General features: G+C 34.6%; 1 protein-coding gene across 17 annotated transcripts in view; it reads right to left on the bottom strand.

The window, feature by feature from the left end:
- LOC105224493 (sex determination protein fruitless) overlaps positions 1-27,824 on the bottom strand; it is a 419,068-nt gene that overhangs the window by 63,953 nt on the left and 327,291 nt on the right. For 2 of the 17 annotated variants that reach the window (XM_049448208.1, XM_029549494.2), the window contains exon 2: positions 17,663-18,280. The exons of 11 other annotated variants lie outside the window; for them this stretch is intronic. The gene's annotated coding sequence lies outside the window, so the exon portion shown is untranslated. Of the gene's footprint in view, positions 1-17,662; positions 18,338-21,286; positions 21,688-22,178; positions 23,418-27,824 lie in introns of those variants that run through there. 4 more of the 17 variants (XM_049448206.1, XM_049448205.1, XM_029549495.2 and 1 more) reach the window with 4 other exon arrangements.

Raw genomic sequence — 27,824 nt, 5'->3', positions numbered from 1 at the left:
ATATGTATATGTACGTATGTATTTTTGTAATTCAATTTTATTTTGCACGTAAAAATTGTCTACATGTACATATGTAAATGCAATTATGTAAGAACATACATACAGACATATGGACGTCATATGCATAGATACCAACATATGTACATATTCATATAACTTTATTATACATATATGTACATACATACATATGTATGAGTATATTGATATTAGTTCGTTGCAAAAATTGATAATCCATCAAAATACCGCTATTTTTCCAATATCGTTAGTGCTTAAATTCGTAGATAAAATCATACATATGTATGTATGTGTACTTACATATGTACATATATACACGTATTCATAGTTTCAAAGCGCGTTGCTAGTTTTGTTGGACATGCGGCAATGTTAATATGTAATGAGCCCACATTTTGGTCATACATATGTATGTATGTGCGTGTGCGCCCTTTTGCGTAGGTGCTAATGTGTAACGTGCATATAGACATAGTACATATGTATGAATGTATGTACATATGTATGTATATTTGCACGGATGTGTACCCTGCCCTATACGGCGCACCACACTTTAACACCCACTATTCTTAGCTGTAACATTAAGGCACATACAAGTTTTTGATGAATATTAGGGGTGTTCTAATTTTTATTTTTTTATTTTTTTATATCTTTAAAAAAAATATATTTTTTTCAAAATCGTCTGTCAGAAATTAAAAAATATATTTGATATGCAGTATGAAAATCGATTCTCTAAACATTTTTAGGTGCATATTAGGGGTATCCTTATATTTCATTAATTTTATTAAAAAAATGGTTTTGTGAACTTACGAACAAAAAATAAAAATAATTAAATTCGTCATTGGTAAGTTTTTCGTTCAATTATTTTATTTTTTTATTCGTTACTTTTAATTATTAAAATTTGCAAACTATTAGTTTTCGATCAACAATGGCCGCCAACCTTTGACTTATAATTTCTTCCATATACTTTAATATTGAAAACTGTGCAATGTTTCTTCAATATACTTGTACATTGTACATTGTACATTGGAGACCTAGTAGGACCTAAAAAAACGATTTGGCGCAATATAGATATATAGCTTTTATACATTTTTAACATTGAAAAAGTTTGTTGCTGTAATAAATTGGAAATAAGAATGCTTTTTGTTTGCAAAATAATAGTCAATAAAAATATGTTTTAAAAGTAAATTTTCATTTTTTATCCTATAAAAAAAAATTAAGAAATTTCGAATAAATACGGACACCCCTATTAAAACAAAACACACCATATGTGTACATCAACGCTGCCGCTTTTACTGCCGCACTTAATGTAAAATTTACAGTTATATTGATTTAGCTTTAGGTGTTGACTGGCATATGACTACACAAGCACACACACACACATACACATATACGCGCATGTAAAACCATAAAAGTCCACCTACATAAGTAAGTGCATATTTGTATGTACAGATGTGTGGGTATGTATGTATGTCTGTGTGTTCGCCCCATCTATCTTTAGCGCTGTGAGTCTTTCATATTCGCGCTCGCTAGCTTGTAAGCGGTGGGAGTACTTATGCGCTTCGAGTACTTGAAATGTGCTGCGTAAGTATGAGTTGAGTTTTTTTTGCACTTTATCTGCCTTATTACTATTTTCGTTGTGGTTTGTTATTTTTATTGGCATGCTCATTTCCTTTCGAACTTATCTACCGATTTTCGGTTTTTATATCGCCCTAAACAACAACAAAAACAGTTAGGCTTTGGATTGTAAACTTGGCCGACTGAAGTTGTTTAAATTACTTATTCAACAGTCAGCAGTACTCATTGCTGCAATAACAACAAAGCTACATACATGCGTGAAGAGTGAAGTACCTCGGTCCGGTTCTAATCGTAGGCATGTATGTATATGTATATGTATGTGTATATGTTATCTAAGTACCTTATTAGCAGTAAAAACTTATGTAGACACATACATACATAGTTGTTTGTAATATCGGTCACACAGCGCCATATTTGTATGTGTGAGTACATATATATGTAGACTTCAGAAATTCCGCTTGGAAGTACATTTCACCTATTAGTACCTTTTTATCGCTTTATGTGCCTTTTACTGTGCGCATTGCTTAGAAATGTGTAAATTACTTGGGATTTATTACATTGTCTATTGTTGATATTTTAAACTTTGCAACCGACATAGTATCTGTGTGTGTGTGTGCGAGTGTTTGCCTTTTACATTCATAATTTCCAGGGAAATATGAAGATTGAAATTCCAAGCATTACTAAGACAAACACTAACACTTATGGCTGGGTATTTACATGTACTTTTTTGTCACTTTTTCTTCACTTCAAAATTGATACATTCGGACTGTGAACTCGTAAAATTTTATAGTACAGTTTAAACTTGAAAAATCACCGGTAAAATGAAATTTCGACAACGGAAAGGATTACCACAAATTTAGACGTATTTCTTTAATAATTTACTATGTTCCGGAAATTGACTACTAGGAGAGTGTCATTGTTATCATTTCTTCATGTTGAGCTAGGTGTTGGATCCGAAATTTTGACGCTTCCAAGTAAAGTACAGTGAACTATTTAGGGCTCATCTTAGGTAAGAAGCTTTTATGGACCACAGTTGCAAGGAAGCTTGAGAGCGTCAACGAGAGGCACTCATCGGTATATACATACGTATAAGGTTCACAACAACCGAGGCACTTAAAGACATTCTTCATATAGCGCCCATTAATATAGCAGACATGTGTATGGATGAGAAAATTGCTATCAGACTCACAGAATCTGGGTTTCTAAATGAACATTGATTTGAACATTTGAAAACCCTCTTTGTATCTTCTAGGTCATAAGGTCGTCAAACTAAACTCTAGCATTATTTTCTCTGCGCACAGAGATGTGGGTGGGAAGAAGCCACTGGAAGAGAGTGGCTATGGTCTTCATTACGGTGGGATCAAAGCATGAGGGTAAGGTTGGTAGAAGAATATATTCTTAATAGTCAGTTTAAGACTATCCGACTACTGTAGTGTTCTTCGAACCGACTTTATTTCCATTAAGGTAGTGGAAGATTTACTGCTCTGCAGTGCCGCGCTCTTTAGAGAAGTGACTATCCACTGAGATGGCAGAACGTGGATACTAGCTTAGAACTCACGAACCGTGTGTTCAAGGTTGCATGTCTAACCTTATTTTCAATGACATCAAGTAATTTTGTGTTAAGGCTGTTTGTGTGCCAAATCACAGCAGAATCGCAGATGACTGTAAAGCTGACAAGCTGGTAAGGAAAGGTCGGTGTTTTGCTCTATTCATGCGTTTTACTACTGGAGCTTCGCAGGAGCTTAGAAACCGTTGGCGAAATATTCTCTTGACTCAAGTTCGCTCGCAAGAAATCCAGTTAAATCTGTGCTCTCAGTCTCAACAGTTCCTCATTGATAGTGGCAACTTTGCAAGATCAAGGCTTACACACTTGGGAGCTGATATTCGTTTAGGATATCCCACTGTGCTAGTGGGGAAGGAAATTAATCATCTAAGCAGATTTGTTTTGACCTTTGGCGCTTTGTCTACTTTTAAGTTCGGATCAGCCATATCCTAATAATTGCTTAATTAATAACTGGCACTTACTTAGTAGTCCATTTAGTCCTAAGTTGGAGTATTTAAAACTTGTTCGAAAAATATTACAAAAAACCTACAGGTTCACGGAGATCTTTTTGATAGTTATTAAAGTACTCTTTTCGATTTGCATCGAAATCAGAATCTTTATTCACGAAAATATTTGCTGCACAGTGTTATTAAGCGTATTGCTTCCACGGGTTACTTAATGCACAATTTGCCCCCGACTTATAATTCCAGGAAATGCATTATTTGTTGTTGTACACATATATAATTCTCAATAATCGCATTTTTTGATAAGACAAATATCAATTTTCCCTATAACTACAAAATAAATCCCAGTATTTACTAAGAAAGTTAGTTCAAGCGTTACTCATACGCCACGTAGTCATTTTACCCGCATACACACGATCACACACAGTTACACACACATCACATTAGGTTTACTTAAAGAACGAGCAGTGAATTAAAACAAATTGCCATTAGTTAGCAACAGTTGATGAATGAGCAACAACAACAGCAACAAAAAGACTTTCATAAAAGAAAACAACAACAAGAGCAACACCCACATTTGCACACTCGCCCAAAAAGTGAATTGAAATAATTTGTAATGAATAGCTGACGGCTGGCATTTCGATGCGTTGACCCACTCTGGCAAATGCGGCATGCCGTGCGCCGAGTGCGTGCCCATGAGGGGGTGTGCAAGTGCGCGTTGCGTCGGCGATGCGAGCGCTGAGTGCGCGGCATGCAACCGCAATGTTGCTACAACAAGACTTGTGCAACGCCTACGCGTACGCAAATTTCCAACAATCATAACAACAACAACATTAGCTACAACAACAACAACACTACCGGCAACAAAAACAACAGCAAGAATATTTTCAATTTGTGTGCTCATACGCGCTGTGCAAACATTGGAATTATGAGTAATAAATGTGCAACACTCGCTGGCGGCCGTTAGTTGTCATTAAGTGGCGGCGAAGGCGGCGCATTGCCAAACAGCGGCCGATTGAGCGGCAAGCGCTGGTGTCGGCGCTGTGTTGGCGGTGCACGGTGTGCGTTGCGTGGCAAAAGTGCAGTGTGATATGGCTAATTGCTGCTTTGCTCAGTGGCGACAAGTGATTTAATTTGTGTGTATGTGTATATACATACACATGCGATATTTATGTGAGTTATGCAGCTGTGTTTGTCAACTGCGAGTTGTTGCAGCTTTTGTGGCAATTAAACGTGCTAATTTTCGCCGTTGCTTAAAGACGTCACTTGTGGCGATTAAATTTGTTAATTTCGCCATTTGTTTGGTGTTTGTGTGTGTTTGAGGAAACTTTAAGGTTATTTGTTGCGGAAATAGATTTAAGATGTTGTATAGTTGCTTATGTGCGGCATATAAAGCAAGTATATTTCGGTTGAGCGCAGTCTATAAAATATTTATTATTTCGTTAATTGCAGAGGCACATAGCTTTGAAGGAAATATTTTAGTATCAATCTTTTAATTTTCGAAAATATTTGTTTTTATGAAAAAGGGACTGTTACATATGCTATATAAAAAAGGAAACACGAAAAAAACTGTAACTTCGGGTTTACCGAAGCTATAATACCCTTCACAGCTGAAAGTTTATGCTCTTGCAAGATGTTGCCACACGGTATAATAGTTTTGTTCACCTAACGGTTGTACGTATTACCTAGAACTAATCGAGATATATATAGGGTTATATACATATAAATATAAAAATGATCAGGATGACGAGAAAAGTTGAAATCTGAGTAACTTTTTGCCTGTCCGTCCGTCCGTGCAAGCTGTAACTTGCGTAAATATTGAGATATCTTGATGAAACTTGGTAAGCGCGTTCCATATAAAAAAAAGGGTACACTTTGGATGGGGGTATGTGGACCCCCGCCACGCCCACAAAACGCCATTAACCGAAAATTGATAAAGTGTCACAACTAAGCACTAAATTAAGACATAACTGAAATTTGCTTAGCGCGAATATTATAAGAACTCCTACCGAAAGTGTGAAAATGGAAGTTATCCGCGGCCACTTCATATAACAGTTAAAAACTACTAGAAGCGCAATAAATCAATAACTAAATAACCCAAAGGTTAAATTTTACCAACGAGATGGCAAGAGAGGGCTTTATGGGAGCCGGAGCGGAAATTGGACGATGGGCATGGCACCGCCCACTTTGAAATCCCATATTTTGCGACTCGCAAGACCGATTTCAACTAAATTTAGTTCGTGGAATTTTCTCATATTCCTCTGTCGCAGTGCGAAAATTGGGAAAATCGGTTAAAATCCACGCATACTTCCCATATAGCACAACTTGAAATTCCATTTGATTCTTTCCTTTACTAATAGTGTTAGACAATGTTGACTAAAACCAATTGATACCAAAATTGGTTTTAAAAAGAGACAATGCTGCTTTAAACGACAGCAAAGAGCGTGATGAGCTTTACGAATAAGACGATAACGAGCTTTCTTACAAACTATAGTGAAAACCCTTTCTTCTTCTACTAAAGAAAACAAGAAAACTTGTGACGCAGAAAGGTTCCAAGGAATCCATATATGTACAAGTATATGGTACAATTGATTTTCTGAAGCCGTTTGTAAATAATTTCAAAGAGGAATAACATTATGGATTTTCTTGGGCACGCGGGCATAAAATTAATATTCCGAAAATGTGAAATTATTGCATTTTTAAAAGTGAATACAAAAGCTGGTAAAAATTACTATAAAAAGCACTTGTAGATACAAGTACAAACGTTGTGCGCTAGATACAAATAATTTTGAACAGTTGAAAAATTGCTCAGAACTTGGTAATTAGAGCAAGTGGAATTTGAAAAATATACAAAAATAAAACAAGAAATAAAATTTAGGTAAAAATAAGGTGAAAACAAGGAGAAAATTAAACAATAAAAATAAATACAGAAACAAATATTATTTGCAATTACAATGACATTTCGTATTTGTCAGCGTGTTTAGCATGACCTAAATTTAGAATAGACAAACAAGTGAGCAACTTAACAGCAGCAGCAACAGCAACAGCAAGAACAATGATTGACTTACTGAATAGATACATATGTATATACATGTGTGTGCACACACATACATACATATGTAGCTATGTATATAAAATGAAATGCGAATTTCTTGAGTGAACGCGCCCATTAAAGTTTTACCCAGCCGGTAAAAATTCTACTGAACCGCGTTGGAAATGAAATGAGCTGAACTGAAAGGAGCACAACTGTTAATTTAAATTATTGCTATCTATACTAAATTGCGGCGAATTCAAGGAAAACTCGGCGTGGGCGGTATACCAAATGTACATACATATATTCGACTTTCCCACTTTCTTGTTTTTGGGGGCATATACAGCAGGTGCAGCATGGTGTCTAAGGCAATGACTATAAGAATTTCGTACGAAGGTGTTAAGATACTATTTCTGTTACATACAAATACGTAATTTAAAATTTTGAAAATTTCATAGTTGATGGCAGTTTTCAAAATCATATTTTTAACCTTCTGATGCTGCAGGGGTTTTCATAAAGCTCATAGCACCCATAGTTTCATCGTTTATGGGATATGAATTTCGTACAGTACAAACTTTCGTTTGCTAACTAACTGTGACATAAAACTAGAAAATAATATTATGAAGAGATTTTTTTCTCTGATATGATTATCACTTGAAATAAAGCATAATTATTAATTATATACTCATATTTATTCCGCAAACTAATCTAGGTGACACGTGTTGTGTTTATATGTTTACTTACGAAGCCGTCTGTGCAAACAATTTATATCAAGTGATAAGTTTTTAGAGATGCTTACCTGAAAATAAAGAAAAGTAAATAATTATTAGTATAACAAATAGAGAAAGGCGAAACCACCGAAATATTATATGGTATATTATAAAGCAGTTCTCATAAGCGAACGGTGTCGGACCCGAGTTGGATAATTTAAAACAATGTGAGTATACAAAATTAAAATTACACAGCCTTTTCATAGGTTCTGGTTAAAGGTTTCGTTAGAAGACTGTTTATCTCCGCTGCTGTGAGATGCCAATGGCGCTCTACCAAGGAAGGTATTGATACAAACATACACTATTCTAAAATGAAAAAACGTATTTTTGTTAAAACCTATACTTAGAACTTGGATGAAGGGAAAAAACTGAAAGCTGGATTTTTGGCAGACATTTTTACAAAAAACTGAAAATTTCACTGAAATTTCGCGCTATTTTTTCAAATAGTTGTAATCGAAAAAAAATCCTTCGTCCAAGTCTTTAAGAATTATATCTCAAAGGGCTGTGTACAATTTCATGAAGATCAGTTGAGAAGTTCTCTAGAACCAACTGAATTCAAAAACACACTTTCGAGAAAAACGCACTTCACAAGTAGCCTAGCTAGCCTCGAGCGTACAAGTTCTCAAGGCTATAACTCCGAAAATATTACCCGGATCAACTTGAAAATTTAGGACAATATTCTAGAGTTGTAGACGAGAGAAGATAATAAAAAAATCGGTTCTTTGAAACCCATAAACCCATATAACCCCATAAGGGCGACTAGATCTAGTATCTTCTGTATAATTTTAGATGTATAATTTAACTCCGTAGAGGTTACTCATTTTCGATGATTTTCATTACTATCCAACAGGTCTTAAGTTAAAAATGTTTCTGATTAGTAATATCTGATATTATTAGCTGAGCTTGATGAAGCTAACAAAAACAAAACAGGAAAGGAATATTTTGAAAAACAAAAAGAGGCGAGTAAACTCTCGATAAGCATAAGAAAGCTAGAGAGCGTGAGAGAAAGTGCTTCACATATCATAAATGAGAGAATACGCGATTACGTTAAGCAATGAATATAAAAAAAAAAAACAAAAAACAATGGAATAAACTTAACTACGTGCACATGAGTAGAACACCGGCAAACGTAAAAAACAGCACGCGGCGACTTGTGTAAGCCCACACAGCTGCGTTGATACATAGAACGAGTGGGTGGCGATGGCACAGAGTAGACAACGCACAAAATACAACAATGCCCATAGTAATGATTATATATGATTTTCGGTAGACCGAACGCTAGCGAAGGGGTAAGCGCGTGCTGACGGGTCAGGGGCACACGTGTACTTTGTTGTACGCGCTGTAAAGATAAAGTTCGCAAACACGCGCGAATAACCGAAAATAGTGCCGGGTTTATTACAATTTTTTGGCGGGGAGTGAGCGAAGAGCGTTTTTTTGTATTTTTATTTCACTACAGAAGTTGTTTCTTCGCATAATGTTGGCAGCGCGCAGCGAGAAGGGGCGGTGGGAGTGATGTATGCGCTGTTTGTTAGCACAGTTGGTGTGTAGTTGTGTACATTTGCCCTTCTAGTAGGTGAAAAACCCAAAAATTTTGCGATGTTATAATATTTGACATGTTGTTGTTGGTATTGTTTGATTTTCAATTGCCAGCACAAAATGTGTGCTAATAAAAACAGCAACAATTCCAAAAGCCACAAGCTTGTAATTGTTATAAGTGCGCGCACATATACATACATACATATAAAAAAAATAAGTACATACATATGTGTATGTGTATGTAAATACATATATGTGGCTTTACAGTTACTGCGCGCGTGTGTGCTTTTCTCTGTGTTGACAAATTCGCATTCGCCGGCTACGTTCATGGTCTAACTAAATTAACGCAAAATATACGCGTGTGTGTGTGTATGCGGCGTATGCGAATATTATATGAATTATATTAAATCTAACTCGTGCCTTTGAACGTTTTTACATATATACATACATGCACACCCAAACATATACATATGTACATATTTGAACTAAATATGAACAGTGTATAGAGTAAATGTATATTTATGAAAAAATTGCCAACATTTTTATTGATATTTAGATTTGTACGCTTTTTATACTGGTTCACACAGGCATACAAAGCATACAAATTTTGTCATTGCCTTTCATTTGGCGAATTGTGTAACAACCTTTTCTCATCCCATAAGTTGTTTGCTTTTTAACTTTTCTCCGCCGATTTTTTTGCTTTTGTAGCTGAGTTTTTTTTTTTTTGATTTTTTCCTTGCTTTTTTTACTTTTGTCTTTTGTGTTGTTTTGTTTGTGCGTGACGTCAAACGATTTTCGGCTGCCGCTATGTTACACACTTCAACGTTTGATTTACTAGTTCAGCGCTAACTTTGTGGCCCAACACATGCCGACAAACACGCAAACATAAACGTATTCACATACATATACATATGTATATAGTATGTAAGTACTCAGAAATGTGTTGTGCTTTCGCATAGCGTGATCGCCATCCAACAGGACACACACTAGCAACAATCAGCGGCACAGCTGTCGTATCAGAAAATATGACTTGGGAGAAATTGTAAAAATTTAATGTTTAAATAAATAAAATAATTGCTTTGGCACATGTTCTTTCAAAGGTTTTGTACAGCTTTACATTATGTCATACGTTCAACAGATTTACAGTGACGTGCAGCTTAATAGTAACGTCAGGTGGTACATCTGTTGTAGATAACTTGACAAAAGTTAGGTAATACTACATATATACATATATCTTCTTCTTCTTTACTGGCGTAGACACCGCTTACGCGATTATAGCCGAGTCAACAACAGCGCGCCAGTCGTTTCTTCTCTTCGCTACGTGGCGCCAATTGGATATTCCAAGCGAGGCCAGGTCCTTCTCCACTTGGTCCTTCCACCGGAGTGGAGGTCTTCCTCTTCCTCTGCTTCCCGCGGCGGGTACTGCGTCGAATACTTTCAGAGCTGGAGTGTTTTCATCCATCCGGACAACATGACCTAGCCAGCGTAGCCGCTGTCTTTTAATTCGCTGAACTCTGTCAACGTCGTCGTATATCTAATACATCTCATCGTTCCGTCGAATGCAATCTTCGCCGTTGCCAACGCGCAAAGGACCATAAATCTTCCGCAGAACCTTTCTCTAGAAAACTCGTAACGTCGACTCATCAGATGTTGGGTTGGTCCACGCCTATGCACCATATAGCAGGACCGCAATAATGAGTGACTTATAGAGTTTGGTTTTTGTTCATCGAGAGAGGTCTTTAATTCTCAATCGCCTACTCAGTCCGAAGTAGCACAAGAGTAATCCTGCGTTGGATTTCCAGGCTGACATTGTTGGTGGTGTTAATGCTGGTTCCTAAATAGACGAAATTATCTACAACTTCAAAGTTATGACTGTCAACAGTGACGTGGGGTGCCACGTCGCGAGTGCGACGACTGTTTGTTTGATGACAGGGAGATATTTCGTCTTGCCCTCGTTCACTGCCAGACCCATTTGCGTTGCTTCCTTGTTCAGTCTGGAGAAAGCAGAACTAACGGCGCGGGTGTTGAGACCGATGATATCAATATCATCGGCATACGCCAGCAGCTGTACACTCTTATAAAAGATTGTACCTGCTCGGTTCAGTTCTGCAGCTCTAATAATTTTCTCCAGCAGCAGATTGAAAAAGTCGCACGATAGGGAGTCGCCTTGTCTGAAACCTCGTTTGGTATCGAACGGCTCGGAGAGGTTCATCCCGATCCTGACGGAGCTTTTGGTCCCGCTCAATGTCAGTTTACACAGCCGTATTAGTTTTGCGGGGATACCAAATTCAGACATTGCGGCATAAAGGCAGCTCCTTTTCGTACTGTCGAAAGCAGCTTTAAAATCGACGAAGAGGTGATGTGTGTCGATTCTCCTTTCACGGGTCTTTTCCAAGATTTGGCGCATGGTGAATATCTGGTCGGTTGTTGATTTACCAGGTCTGAAGCCACACTGATAAGGTCCAATCAGTTTGTTGACGGTGGGCTTTAATCTTTCACACAAATACGCTCGATAGAACCTTGTACACGATGTTGAGGAGGCTTATCCCACGGTAGTTGGCGCAGATTGTGGGGTCTCCTTTTTATGGATTGGGCATAGCACACTTAAATTCCAATCGTTGGGCATGCTTTCATCCAATCATTTTTTTGCAAAGAAGCTGATGCATGCTCCTTATCAGTTCTTCGTCGCCGGATTTGAATAGCTCGGCGGCAATCCGTCGGCCCCCTGCCGCTTTGTTGTTTTTCAGGCGGGCAATTGCTATTCGAACTTCTTCATGGCCGGGTAATGGAACGTCTGCTCCATCGTCATCGATTGGGGAATCGGGTTCGTCTTCTCCTGGTGTTGTGCTTTCACTGCCATTCAGTAGGCTGGAGAAGTGTTCCCTCCATAATCTAAGTATGCTCTGGGCATCGGTGGCTAGATCACCTTTGGGGGTTCTACAGGAGTATGCTCCGGTCTTGAAACCTTCTGTAAGCCGCCGCATTTTCTCGTAGAATTTTCGAGCATTACCCCTGTCGGCCAGCTTACACATACATATATACATATCTATAAAAGATCTTCAAATGAATAAAAATTGTAGTTACATTTTTTACATATGTATATGTACATATGTTTTTCTGAATAGAGTTGCCAAGCATGAAAAATATATTAAATTAAACTGAAAAATTCGCTTACTAATAAATAAGTAAGTAGAATGACCTTCTAATTGTTCTTATTATTTATAAAATTCCGTGAAAATATTTATGAACAGAGTTGCCATATATTTTTTTAGTATGTATAAAAAATTCTTGTTTCGCTTACTAACTAAGAAGTAAGTAAAATTTCATACTAAGTTTTCTTTTTATTTATAAAATTCCATAAAAATATTTATGAACAGAGTTGCCATATATTTTGTTATTATAAAAAATTGTATTTCGCTTACTATTTAATAATTATATAAAATTACACTTTAGCTTTCTTTTATTTGTCATAAATTTCATGGACAAAATACATACATACATATATGAACAAAGTTGCCATATAAATTTATTACTTTAAAAAACTTACTTCGCTTCCTAATTAGTAAATAAGTAAAATTTCATACCAATTTTTCTAATTATTTATAAAATTTTATGAAAATATGAACAGAGTTGCCATATATTTTTTTTACTGTAAAAAAAATTATTTCGCTTCCTATTTATAAAGTAAGAAAAGTACTAAGTTTATTATATAATTATGTATAAAATTCCATGAAAATATTTATGAACAGGGTTGCCATGTTTTTCATTTCTTTTGCTCAAAAAATATCGTTATTTGTGTAACGACAAATATTATCGTAAAATATTTCATATAAATTATATTTTTCCATGTAGTATTATTTTACGAAGGGAGCTGCCATGAATATCACGAAAAATAGTGCAATGAATCCTTTCAAACTAGTTTAGGAATTTTAACACCAGATTTCTCATTATAGTTTCTAGTTAATTGTTGTAGTTTCTGAAATGGATTGCCATACATTTTATTTAAGTTAGAAAGCAAGATATGGTAAATGTAATTGTTGTTACTACATACATATATCCAAAGAGCTTTTTGAACAAGGTTACCAGATTTTATTATTAATTTGAAATATATGAAAAAACATATTACACAAAACTTTGGTCATAAAATAAAAAAATGATTTCATTTTAGAAAACCTTTTTAAAAATAAATTTACTTTTTCGAAATTATTTTGAGAATTAAAAATTTGCATATTTTAAATACTGCTTATTGTGTTAGAATTTGATATTATTTAAGTTTGCAGTTTTTAATAAAATGTTTAATGTTTTACTTCCAGTGTGTTCTCAAATATAATAGAATTGGTCTAAATTTTCAATACCATCTGCTGTTTCAAATTTTTCTATAAATTTTCAACTTCTCCCTGCTGTAAGATTCAATTATTTTAAAAATAAAACTTACTTTTCACAAAATGTATCATACAGGACTATTAATATGCCCACAACTGTGCGACAGCCAACAAAAATGTCCACACGCCTATTTACAAGGGTACAGTGTGCACGTACATACATACATATTTATGTGGTTTATTTTCAGTACTTTTGCCCAAATGCTGCCCATTGTGTTGATCACTTTGTTCGTTGCGCTGCCGACGACGTTTTCATTTGCGCAAGTAATAATATTCTAATGTCGTGTGACGTTAACAGTCGTAATACTAAGTACAAATATTCATTTCGATGCAAGTACACAGCCGAAAATTTTGTCACGTACATATTTACGTTGACATTACATAATTCGGAAATTTCGACATCTTTCCTAACAATTTTAATTGGCGCGGGCCCACGAAATTATTTTCAAATGCAAGTAATGCTATATATTCTAAGTTTTAACTTTCAGAACTTAGCATTTTACGATACGCCAGTTTTGGTATTGTGAAGAAATTGGGTGTTATTGAAAAAATTGATGAATAAATGGTGATGATATTAAAAGCTGGTTTGTTTAGTGCCCAGAAATGCACGACTACCGGAAGCCTAATACTCGTACATTGAAAGCGTGAAAACAACATATTCACACAGTGCAATTCTTAAGCCCTTTAGATAAGAAAAAAATGGATGGCCGTACTTAAAATTAAATGGATGGAAAACAGTAATACTTTACACAATTTAAAGTTACGAGTTCTAAATATAATTCGAGAAACTTTAGTATGTGAAGCCCTGTAGAAAGTGGGTAACCCGCGTACTCACAGTCAACGGGTCCACCGTATCATAAATCTAAGAATACGATGGCATCGGCTATGAATTGTTTCCTCGAATCAGACCTTCAGAGTTCTTTTTCGATCCTTAATTCGCAAGAGATTCGTCACTGGAAAGCAAGTGTCAAGTCTGAAGCCTGTTTTGAAGGAAAAGTCTAATCAAATACTACAAAAGAGCTATCTCAGAATCGGAAGCTTCGCTATTGAGAATGACACTGTCCATCGTGTGTTGAAACGCCTGACTCTTATGTCCCCAAATTTGTGCCAGTCATATGCTACTTCAGCTACAAAATATTACTTCTTGTAGCACCAAGTGAGGCCCGTTTTCGATTAGCTGGTGTACCTTAAGTGTTTACTGATTTATTAACGAATTCTCTGAGATATTTATCTACAACGTGATTAGTACACTTATGCCCAAGTAGGTGAGTAAAAAGTATGACAATTTGCTAGATAAATAATTTCAATAAAATTGCTGAATTTGAAATGGTACTTTACATATTTATGTATATATGTATGTATGTATGTCTAGCAGTGTGTAATTTAACAAGAATACGAAAATAAATGAATTTCACAAAATCACCAGCAGCACTTGAGCGCATTCAAATTAATTTCGCTGCAAAACAAGTGCAACAACAAAATTGGCGCTCTCGATGACGTTACATTATTTACGTTGTGTACGTGCGTGCGTGTGTATGTGTATGTGTTTGTGGCTGTATTTGATGGTATCTCGTGATTACACGTGCATTAACTTAGCCAAATATCTAAGTACACATTTATGCTTGCGAGATATCGCTAATTGAGCAGCAACTCATCGTGACGACAGCACTTGTGTGCGAAGTGGATTGTTGTTTACGAGTAATGGCAAGAGTGTAAGAAAACGAAATGAATTAGCTACTTTGTAACTTTCCTGAAAAATCCTTATCAGTGTTCCATTGTTTTTAGTTGCTTATCAGTTTGTTGTAGTTGTCGTGTCGCTTGGATTTTTTGGTTTTATTTACGTGCCTTCATTGGAGTATTTGAGTGAATTACAGTTTCACTTATCACATTTTGGAGAGATAGCTACTTGAAATGAGTGATACTCACGATTTTGGGGAGTATTTGGTGGAATTACATAAAAGCCGAATCGTTTCGGCTAGTCTATTCTTCAATTCAATCCAACCTAGAAAATAAATATTTCGACAAACGAATTTTCGCGCGAAATTTAAATGGAATAGTCTGGCAATTTTTTGCCCACAGTTGTAAATGGTAGTAATGTGCCGAGTTGATGTAACGAATATTTTGTTCTTTGATATTTGGGAAAATTATTTAAAATCGGCTTCTATGAGCAATTTTGAACACAAATATTACGTTTAAGCGTATTTTTATATTTATATTTTATATTGGAACCTTTCATCTCCTACTACTACTACTACTACTACTATTACTACTACTACTAGTAGTACTACTAATGATACACAAATAGAAGTTATAGGTTTATTTGCTGAAGTACTAAAGCCATAAATAAGACTGCATATAAAAAAATCTATATATCTAACAAAAAAAAGTTTGAATATAATAATGATATTTTAGAAATATTCTGGTTTTGAGTTGCCACGTATTGCAAAAGTAAAAATGAATGTTAATATTTTATTTAACTTAAGAAAGCTTTCTGGAAAGTTGCTGATATATTTTTTATTCTGAAATTTTTTTGAAACAAAGTTGCCACATCCGAAAAAATACCACGAAAAATTTATTATAAAATGGGTGTTTGATTTTGACATATTCTGTACTAGAAAGTAATAAAATATAATATTTTAAATATTATAAATTTAGGCAAAACCGGTGTGGAGTTGCCAGATCTCCAAAAAAAATGAGATTGAAATTTCAGCAATTAATAAAAGTTTTTGGAATTTATGCGATAACTTTTTAATTCAGGAAATTTTTTGAACAGAGTTGCCACATCAATAAAAATAAACTGTGTGTGGGTACTATACTTTGACATATTCTGTACTAGAAAATAATGCCATATAATATTTTGAATAGCTTCAATTTCGAGATGACCGGTGTGGTGTTGCCAGATCTCAAAAAATATCAAATTGAAATTACAGCACTTAAGAACAACTTTATTATTACATTACTACAGTATTAACATAAAAAAGCACCTAATGCCGTTATCATAACAATTGTTTTTGAATATTAAAAAATTGACATGTTCCAGTTCTACCGTACAATCGTAATATTGTATATACTATATGTGTATGTATTTTCATAATGAATTAAAGTAAATATTAACCAAGAGATTGTAATAACTTCGGACTGAGTACTAACAAAGACTAAACTCTACAAATCACCCAGCATTTCCGTCCTGCTATATGGTGCAGAGGCAAGAACGATGACAACATCTGACGAGGCGGCGTTACTAGTTTTCGAGAGAAAGGTTCTGCGGAAGATTTTTGGCCCTTTGGACTGCGGTTGGCTATGTCATGTCGTCCGGGTGTAGGAAAACTACAAACTACTACTTCAGCATTGAGAGTATTCGACGCAGTAACCGCCGGGGGAAGCATAGGAAGAGGAACCACTTCACTCCGTTGGAAAGACGAGGTGTAGAAGGACCTGGAAACACTTGGAATCAAGTTCAATTAGCGTCAAACAGCGAAAAGGAAGAAACACTCCGCTATAACTGCGTAAGCGATGTCTACGCCAATAAAAAAGAAGAATTTTAGCTATATTTTCTATTTTGAACCTAAGTTTATTGACTCTTTACGATCGCAATGTCATAACGTAGTCAAAGCTAGGTTAGACAAATTTCTACAGCCATTCACCATTAATGATAACCGCAAGCATTCTTAGAAGGCTGCATTTTCGATGGTTTGAAAATCGAAAAAAGATTACAGAAAAATGCTGATAGTCTGTAAAATTCCAAGAGTAAGTAAAACATACACATTTAAAGTTTTTTTGTTTCGGCTAAATTTTTAAACGCCTTCAAGTGAACTTAGTTAACTATAAATGTCACATAAGTTAAGTGTCACCAATTGTGCTTTTAGAGCTCAATAAATATTGTTTTGTTTTTGTTTTATCCTTCTGCCAAATGTTTTGCATACATATGTACATGTAGGTGATCTATAGCAACAAGCCAAAGGCAAAGCAAACAACCTTCATGGCCTAAGGAAGGTCAGCATAAACTTTATTTTCGAAACACACGAAAATTTGCACACAGTTAAATCAATTGAAGAGAGCGGTAGTTGAGTAGCAAAACAGAAAAAAAAATAAAAATAAAAAAATGAAAATAAACTAAATAAAAATGCAAACTTAAGTGTGTCCGCGGCGAACGAGTTCATGGCGGTTTGGTATTGCTCGTGTTTGCTAATTTTCGCTAACGAATTTTCTAAGCGCACGCCGCTGCCCTGAACATACTTACACATACATATGTATGTACGTATGTGCAAAAACATAAGTGAAACAAAAAAATTAAATGAAGTAAAGTAAGCGTGTAAATGCAAATTGTTTGCTTAATTTCTGGTACTAACCTTCCCAAACAGTGTGTCAACCAATAGGCGTAGTAATCCAGTTGTGAGAGGGTTTCTTGCACTGAGCTCTCGTCGTTGTTGTAAGCCAGCGTGTAGGTTTTCTCTGTCGACTTGTTTTCAATAAATTTATGTAGATAAATCCAATGTAATCCAATTAAAAGTAATCCAATGTGTGGGTGTGTTGGTGAGCCAATTGAAATATTTTGTGGTATTCTTGGTTACTTTTATGCTGAGATTTGTGATATGCTTTCTGATTTCAAATTTTATTTTATTTAAAATAATAATTGGCAAATTTGGTTTCTTTGTTTTGAATTTTTTGATTTTGTATGTATGTATTTATATATATGTGTGTGTGTTTCTTATTTTCTTATAACTGCAGCAATCTTCAAGAACACTTCTACTACAACTTCACAGCAAATTTATTATGTTCAAGCCAATACATTTTTATTGTATATAATATGTACATGGGTTAGAGTGGTGTTTTCTTTGTTGTTGTTTTTCATTTGTAACGCATATTTGGTTGATTTTCCGTATTCTCCGAGTTCAGGTTAATTGGTTTTTGGTTGTGAATTTTATTTTATTACTAATTATAAGTAAAATTTAAGGCACTATTGTTTGCTGGAAGGAAGGAAAATTCTAAGTTTGGCACACTTGAGGAAAAATCGATTGGAGGAGCTAAAAGATGAGCCAAAAGTTGTATGCATTTACGCAGTGGACATTTTTTGAATACAAAGCTAATGCTGCGTTGTGTGGTTTTTGGCAGATTTAAATATTTTTTTTTTATTTTGTTTAATGATAATATTTGGTTATAACTTCACTTCAATTTATTTTTTTTATTTACAAATTATTTGCTATATTTTTATAACTTTATTTTAACTAATTTTTCGTAATTTTTTTTAGTTGTTATGTTTAAAATTTATATTATTTTAGTGTTTTAAATCTTATGCTTTTTTTTGGTGATAAATACATGCTTAAATTCATTTACATATTTGATATGTATATATTTTTTAGATAATACGTAAAATTCATTTTAATTATTAAAAAAAAATTTAATAAAAAAAAAATTTTAATAATTTTCTTTAATTTCTGGAAATATTTGTTATTACCAACTGTCTTTTATAATAATAAATGATATAATATTATTGGAAATAACTTCATGGTAATAATTTTTAAATATTTCCCATTTGAGTGTTTATTTTTATAGGTTTTTATATTTAACTTTGCTTTGTTTTATTTTATTTTTATTTAATTTTTTTTATTTATTTTCTTTTGTTCAGTTCGTTTTCATTAATTTTTATTTTTATTTTTATTTTTTACTTTATTTTATTTCATTTTAATATTTTTAATTTAGTTTAAATGTTTTTATTGATTTTGATTATTTATTCATATATTTGTCACTTAATTTGTTCACTCTTTTATATAATATTCATTATTATTATTATTGTCTTTGACAATTTTTGGTTGATATAAAGTTTAGTTTTTATTTATACCCTGCACAAGGTACATTCAGTTTGCCAAGAAGTTTGTAACAGATGGAAACGTGCGAGACCGCAAGAAAGTAGTAGAAAGACTTGATTTAGCCATGTCCGTCTGTCTAACTGCCTAAACGCAAACTAGTGCTTCAGTTTTTGGCGAATTTTGCGCACGTACTTTTCTAACCAAGAAGCTGCTCATTTGTCGGAATCGTGAATATCGAGTCACTTTAGCATTTAGCTGCCATAAAAACTGAATGATCGGGATAAAGCGGTTTGTAATTTGACCAGATACATTCACGAAACAGGGCACGAATTATTTTTGAGGTATAATCTCTGATCTTGTTCAGATCGGAATACTATCGCATACAGCTCTCATACACACTGAATGTACAAAATTCAGGCCTTGTATAGAAAACTTTTTGATTTGTCGAGATATCCTCACGAAATTCGGCAGGCAATATATTTTAAGAAAACGGTGTAAACTCTGATGAAACTGTTTACATCGAACCAATATAGCATATAGCTGCCATAGAAAATAACCGATCAAACAAAGTTCTTGCACGCAAACTATTTATTTGTGTAAGGTATTATAACTGAGGTACAAGCGAACTTAACATGTTTTGCTGTATTTTTATTTAATATTAATACGTTAAATTATTTTTTTTTTTATTTATTTATATATTTTTAATTGCTTTTTTTAAACCTTTTTAGTTTTAAGTTTTCGTTTTTCATCACAGATATTGCTTATACCATACTTGTTAGCAAAATATTTAAAAATTTTTCCATTTTTGTAGTTATTATTTTAAGTATACTAATTTTTTTTAATGAAATTTTCCCTTATTTTTTGCCTTTTTTGATTTGTTTTAGTTAATTTCTTATTTTTTAATTAATTACACCTATCTTTTGTCCTTGAAAATGTTTTTCACTTTTATAATTTTTTATATTTTATTATATTTTGAATTTTAACCTTTTATTTTGAAGACCGCACTTTAGTATTCATTTCTTATTAATATTTAAAAGACGTTAATTTTCTTCAAATCCAATTTAATATATTAGTTTAACTTGTTTTTCAGTTTACATAAAAATTGTAAAAAATAAATATGTAGTCTTGTTATTATGTTTTTTGTTATTTTCTTATTTATATATATATTTTATTATTATATAAAATAGGCTTTTTAAACAAGTTCACTACTTCAATTATTTTTAATTATTAATTTAATATTAATTTATATTTGTTTTATTACTGAGTTTATAAAATTAAATCAGTTCAAATAATAATTCCAAATATATATATATTTTTAATTTCAGTATACACCTTTTGGTTTTTGCAATTTTTTTTCATTTATTTTATTGGAATTATTGTACTCTTTTCATTATTTTATTATTGTTGTTGTTATTATTATTACTATTATTATTATTTTATTCTTATTATGGGTTTTTATTATTATTATTATTAATTTTACTGTGCTGTTTCTACTTTATAACAAATAATTGAACATGTTTTTATTTTCGTTTCTTCATTTGCTAAAATTTATTTATTATTATTATTATTTCTTATTTTATTATTTGTGTTTTATTATTTTTATTGTTTATTATTATTTTTAATTTTACGTATTTTATAAAAATTTGTATTTTCATTCCATAAAATAAGCACACAAAGTTAGAAAAACAACAAACGATTCAGTTTGAAATATGCTCAATAGTAGATAAAATAGTTTTTGTGTTGTCCGTTATTTTTTTACTTAAGATTTGCTTAAAAATTAATTTTTTTTTTTCAAAAACACTCCAAAAACACATTTTTTCCTCAATATGGTAAATTTGATCATTTAAAAAGTTTTGATGTTATTAATTTATCATTTCCTCACTTAAAATTCGTTTATTCCGGCAAAAAAGTTAAACAATTTTTTTCCCCCAAAAGTCCTAAAAATTTTTTTTAAAATTTTTTTTTTCATAAAAATTCTTAAAACATATGTTTTCCATAGAAATTTTAAATATTTGTATATATTTTTTTAGTTTAATATTGAACACTTTTGGCTCTAAAATATATGTACATACATATGTGGTATTGAACACTGTGTATATTTTTCCCGATCACTTTGGCACTTTTTCATATAAATTGTATCCCCTTTTTCAATTCTTCATTACATACATTCTTTGTCTGTGTATTCGCAAGCGTTTTTATAAGTATGAGTACATGTAATTTCAATTTGTTGCACTGAGAACTATCAATGCGCATCCGCATCCGTATCCGTTCTATGGTTGTTGCGTTCGTTGCCGTCGTATCTACCGCGCGCGCTACAACACATAAATGTAACTAACGTTTGCGAATGGCTCAATCTCAATGTCTCGATTTTGGTTTGTGGGTTAAGAGACCATGACTACCACTACATACATACAAATATACTTGTACATGCATGCCAGCTACATACTGCTGGCTTTTACGCCAGCTAGGGTGCTAGATCGAGCTACTAACACTACTGCAGGCGAGCCATAAAAAAATGGCGAATAGTAATTCCAACGTAATACAACAACAGAAGCAAATAACACGCGCACATACCATTAGAGAGGAGCAATAAAAATCGCAGACGCTCATACACACGCGCGAGCAAGAACAAGTATTTGGCACCCTTACATATAAGTATGTATTTCGAGCAACAGTTGGAAAAACACTAAAAAGTAGCCAAAAGCGCACACATACCAGCGCAGAAATTTTAAACGAATTCAAATTCAAATTGATGAGCGCGCTGCAACGCGTCGGTATGTCTTTCTCGTTTTTGTTGTTTTTTTTTTTTGTTTTTTGAAGCAGCGCGTGAGCTTTATCCCAGCGCATGCACACCAACACACATGCGCTCCTCATCAGCGCCTTGCAGTGATCTTGTCAAACTTGTGTTCACTAAGCGCCTCACTTGCGCGCTTTGTTTTTGTTATTTTTAGCTCCCTTTTCATGATAAAATAGCATTTTTATTTCATTGCACACCTTTTTTAATTAAAAAAAGCAAAAGCTTCTAATAGCAAAAATAATTGCTGATTTATAAGTTCACCTTAAAATCTGCGTTGCACTATTATCAATATTTTGCGAACGAAAGCAAAAACGATTGAAGACAAACGCAATGTTAATCAGCGTCGAGTATAACGATTACGACGATGACAACACAACACAACCGACCAACCGACTAAAGTCGCAACCGCGAACTGAATTGCCAAAAACCTTGATACCGATCGCAGAAAACGAACATACACGCGCGCACACACATACACGAGTGCGCGCTCGCCAAATCCAAAACCTAAAATACCGAAAAACATGAAGTGAACAACAACAACAGCAATATAGTAATAAGAAATATACATATAAAAAATTGCTATCAACGCAGTGGGCGCTGTGGAGGAGCAGCGTAGGTATGTACCTACCTACCAGCAAACTATACGCGCATAAAAGCACACACACACACAGACGCGCGCGCACCTAAAGCATATTTGAAGCTAGCGAGCGAGCAGCAGCGCGTCTGACTGCTAACAATGTGTGGGCCACATGCGAAAACGAAATTCTGCAAACAACGATCGGCAGTAGGGCGCGACGTGGCGCGGTGCGGCATAAAGCGGCGACGTCAGCGCTTCGGAAGGCGTTGACAATGCCGTTGATGACGCCGACGACATTGACGCAGGCGTTATGCTTAGATGTGAGCAAAGCGCACAGCGCGGCGCTAGAAGCCAGCTAGGCTCTCGCAGCGCTTTTAGGTAGTAGGTAGCCATAGATAGTGCTGTAAGCCCATCTGCGACAGCGTACGCGTACGCTGTTGGGGACTTTGCCAAAAATTGGCAATAAAATGACGTATGCGCGTGGACATATGCGCGGTTGTGTGTATGTATGTGTGCGAGCTGACAGCAACGAACATTAGGTTGACTGTTGGGCGCGTTGTTATGGTGAACATCAGCGACGATATTGCCAAATTGGTTCGTTTATTGGAACTGAATGTAGTCTCGTAATTTATGTATTGTATTTACTAAGACCCACTCCTTTATGTTGAATCTGTGGTAAAAAGATACTGAGATATATAGTGATGATGGTTGCCGCTCTGTAAGCGGTTTGGCTGATAATAACCCCTCGTACTCGGCTAAAACTGTTCACATAGTCAACTTGGGTGACTTTACGAGGTATAAAAATTAGGTCAGAGTTATTCCAATAACCGTATTTTTGCGGTTTAAGGGGTAACATGGGTTTTCTCGGGTTAAAAACATACTTTTTTTTAGAGTTTTTTTCTCATGTAAAAAATTAAATATTTTTTTTAGAATTTTTTATTGTTACAAACAAACACTATTTCTAAAGAAATTATTAAATTTTTGAAAAAAAAAAATTTTAATTCGGCCATTGCGACGTCATTTTTGGTGACCCCTCGGAAAAAAGATGCAGCCGCGTTGGCATGATAAGCCTTAGAGGATGATCTAAAGTGAAAACCTTAACTGAAAACTTGGACCAAGGAAAAAACTGAAAATAGAATTTTTGGCAGACATTTTTACCAAAAAATTAAACTTTCAGAGAAAAATTTTTGACATTTTTTTTGAAATAGTTGAAATCGAAAAAACCTTTCGTCCAAGTGTTTAAGAATTGTATCTCAAAGACCTGTGTAAAATTTCATGAAGATCGGTTGAGTAGTTCTTGAGAAATCTTGCCAACCGACTTCAAAACCACAGTTTCGAGAAAAATCGCGTTTAAAGACGACACACTTAACCTAGCTAGCCTCGAGCGCACAAGTTCTCAAGGCTGTATCTCCGAAACTATTACTCGGATCTATTTGAAAATTTAGGACAATATTTTAGAAGTATTGTAGAATTTAATAACACAATAAAAAATCTTGAAACCAGTAAACTCATGTAACCTCTTAATGTATCTAATAATAAGCCTATCATCATCATTGAATTGACTTTAGCTGGAATTTGTGGAAAGACCTTAAGGTTTTAACGCCATTTGAATTTATATAGATCTAAATATAAATCTTTACGGTGTATTTCGGCTCAGACGCTAGCTCGCTGCCACATTGAAATTGAAGACTGTTCATGAAAATATATATACACGGTTTAAGGATCTATTGAAACATTAGGATGTAGGGTACTTTTTACTGAACTTGATTAGAAATGTTTCTACGTTTTTAGAATTCAATTCCAATAACTGAAACAGAGATATTATAACAATAAACTCTCTACTCTTGTCATCATGTGACTTTTTAGTACAAGAAATATTTTTTTGGAGGAAGCGTAGGAAATTGAGCGATGAAGTACTCCCAATTGGTTTTAGAACGAAAAATTACATTGATCTTCAATTACGTATAGTATAAAGCTCTTCTCTCTTTTCCCTCTCTTGAAAGCAACAACCAAGTTATACAGTTCAATCCAAGAAAAGAGAGTGCTATATAAAACGGGATAACCAATTTTTACTTGATTATGACAGTCTATGCGACTTACGTCTTCGATTCGCTACTCTTTAAAGTTTGGTAAATCGAAAATAGTTTGTGGAGGAGCGAATCGATCATTAAATATATCAATAAGTATAACTTTTAATTATATTTACTTTATGAAAAATATTTTTCATAGAATTCAGCACTCATTTCGTGGTGGCTTAAGTTTTTTGATTTTGGAAATCTTGAAAGTCATCCCTGATGGCGAATACGATAAATGCAATTCGTGCAGTTTTTGATAAGGTTGTGGTTTACTTTGGAAAGCTATTGAGAACCACTGATGAATACTCAATTGCTTCGTGTTATCTTACATATTGTCCAGCTCCAATCTATTTAGGTTCGCCACGTTCACTATGATCCTTTCAGTTGGTGCTCACAGGCAGGGCAGCGCGCTAAAACATTAGATCATTGTGGTGCAGTTGTCGACTGATGAGTTTCGCAACCAACGCTAATTTAGCAAATAGTGAATCGATACAACAACATAACAAAAAACAGCAACAACAATAGCAATGAAAACGATGATGGCATTAGATGCGTGGCGAACGCCACACGCAGCTGAGCTTTGCAACAACACACACAGAAATGTAACAAATTTCGATAGCAATACACGGATACGGTGTATATATGCATGTGTATGGGTATGTATGTGTGTTTGTGCATTATAAGGAAGCCAGTGCAGGGCAGTAAAACAATCAGCTTTGTTGCCTGCAAGTTCGACATTCGACGAATTGCCGAGAACTAATAACAAAGCGCTCTGAAACAGTAAAAACGCACACACAAACAATAATAAAAACAAAAACAATAAGGAGCAATCAAGCGATCGAGAATAAAATGAAATGAAAACGTCCAAACTGGGCGAAGCCCGCAACAAAGTTGTTCAATACAAAAAAAAAACAACAACAACATAAAGCACTGCGACTGCCGCTGCAAAAGCACAACGAAAAGGCGAGCCCAGAAAGCGAAAATATTATAAAAAGGCAACGACAACAATAACAACAACGGAAAAAGCATAAAACACGAAAACGAAAATAAAATGTAAAAATAAAACAAAAACAAAAAAAGTTGTGCGAATTTTTGTTTTTGGCAAATGTTGCTGTTTGAAGGTCAACTTTACGACCCAAAAGAGCGCGACACACACACACACGAGCGAACATGTGGTGTGCATGTTGTTGTTGTGCTTGTGTTTAGTAAGCTTGTAGCAGTACCTACATAAATGTATGTTGTCGCGGCCGTTGCTGTCAGTGCTTTTGTTGCTATTGTTGTTGCCTGTGTGTTACTCTTATGTTATTAATAGTTTTTTTTTTCGTGCATTTTGCGCAGCATTTTTTGCTGCTTTTTTCGTTGGCGTTTTTTGGCATTTTTTCGGTTGAATTTATTTGCACGCGATCGCTTACGATCCGCTATCGCCTGTCTCCATGTGTAAGTCGAATTCTGCGCGCATTTACATATAGACATGTACGTGGGTATGTGTGTGTGCTTGGAGGGCAGCCGCACACACACAGCCGCAGCCACATGATACAAACACATATTATACATGTGTGTGTGTGCGCGTTTTCGCACACTCCCTACTGCCTTGTAAATGTTGGAATAATCTGCTTTTCAAATTTTTATATTTAAATTTTTTTCTGCACTATTTTTAGCGTGAACATTTACGAATTTTGTTCTGCGAGTGCTTGTTGTTCTTGTTTTTGCAATTTTTTTTTTAATTATTTTTTTGCAAGTAAAAAGGTAAAAATAACTTAAGTAGAGAGAAGAAGGGCAGAGCATGTAGAAAAATTTGCTAATATTTAATTGAAGGAAATTAGTTTTGCTGGTGTTCTGGTGGCGAAATACTTCTGTATGCGCGCATATGGCTGCTGTATACAAGTATGTGTGAGTGTGTGTGTAATTTTTTACACTTGGTTGAACTTAATATTGGCTGCTCGTTGTTGAGCCGTAGAGAATGAAAGTTGTGTGGTGGGTGCGGCCAAGGTTTCCGTCTATCGATTGTGCAACAAATCGTTACTTAACGATGATGGAACATTTTACCGAGAATAAAAAAAAAATACAACAAAATATAAATAACAAAAAAAAGTGTGGCAAAAGTAGGTATCTCTAACAGTATCTTTCAAATCAAGCTTGGGAAATATAAGTAGATCTTGAATTTGTGGAGAAGCTAATTTGCTTGGAGATTGTGACAAGAAAGTAGCAGCTGCGCGAAATAATATCTAGCTATGTACATACATATGAACAAATGGAACATGTGATTTAAAAAATGAGTTATGCTGTAGCTCCGTTATATAACTTATATTATTGATTTGGTTTGATTTTTCATTCGAATACAAAATTGGAAAAGAAAAATTCCTTTACTTTAACATTGCTATTGAAACATGTAAAGAAAACTCATGAGTGGGCCTCATCTTCTGAGAAAGCAAGAATGATAGAAACAGAAATTACGATAGTTTCGTCCTGTTACTGTTTATGCTTTGAACAGTTTATCTTAAGTTTGCCAGGAAGTTTATAACACCTAGAAGTAAAAGTCGGCTATAACGTGCGATCCAAGTAGAGATACTTCTTCCAATAGCCTTTTTTTGACAGATCACGTGTGGGTCGTGTCAAGCTGTCATATTATTTTTGTTCAGTATTGCTTGGCATCATAAAAAGGCTTACGCCTGAACAACGTTTGCAAGTCGTTCATTCTTATTTCAAAAATTCATGTTCTCTAAAGAACGTGTTTCGCGCTCAACTTATGGTCAACGTAATCGACCTACTAAGCGTTCTATTCGCAACAGCATCATCCTAATGGCGACCCAGCATTCCAACCAAAATCACTTCGCTCGATGGACTCTTGATGAGTTCCAAGAAGATCCTACGTTTTCGTTTTTGGTCAGCGATGAGGCCCATTTTTGACCCAATGGTTCTGTAAAAAAAGCAAAATTGCCGCATTTAGGACAAAGAGCAAACTGAAAAGATTCAAGAGCTGCTATTTCATCCAGAAAAAATAACGGTTTGGTATTGTTTGTGGGCCGGTGGAATTATCAGTAAATTTTGCTTTAAAAATCATGCCGTTGAGAACGTAACCGTCAATGGCTCGACGCAAGAAATTCAATTTCGTGATCTCGCCGAATTAAAAGACAGCGGCTACGCTGGCTAGGTCATGTTGTCCGGATGGATGAAAACACTCCAGCTCTGAAAGTATTCGACGCAGAAGCAGAGGAAGAGGAAGACCTCCCGTTGGAAGGACCAAGTGGAGAAGGA

The sequence above is a fragment of the Bactrocera dorsalis genome, chromosome 2 (genome assembly GCF_023373825.1).
Source record: "Bactrocera dorsalis isolate Fly_Bdor chromosome 2, ASM2337382v1, whole genome shotgun sequence".
Classification (NCBI taxonomy): Eukaryota; Metazoa; Arthropoda; class Insecta; order Diptera; family Tephritidae; genus Bactrocera; species Bactrocera dorsalis.
Note: the sequence above shows the minus strand (reverse complement) of the source record. Positions and strands in the feature narration are given on the sequence as shown.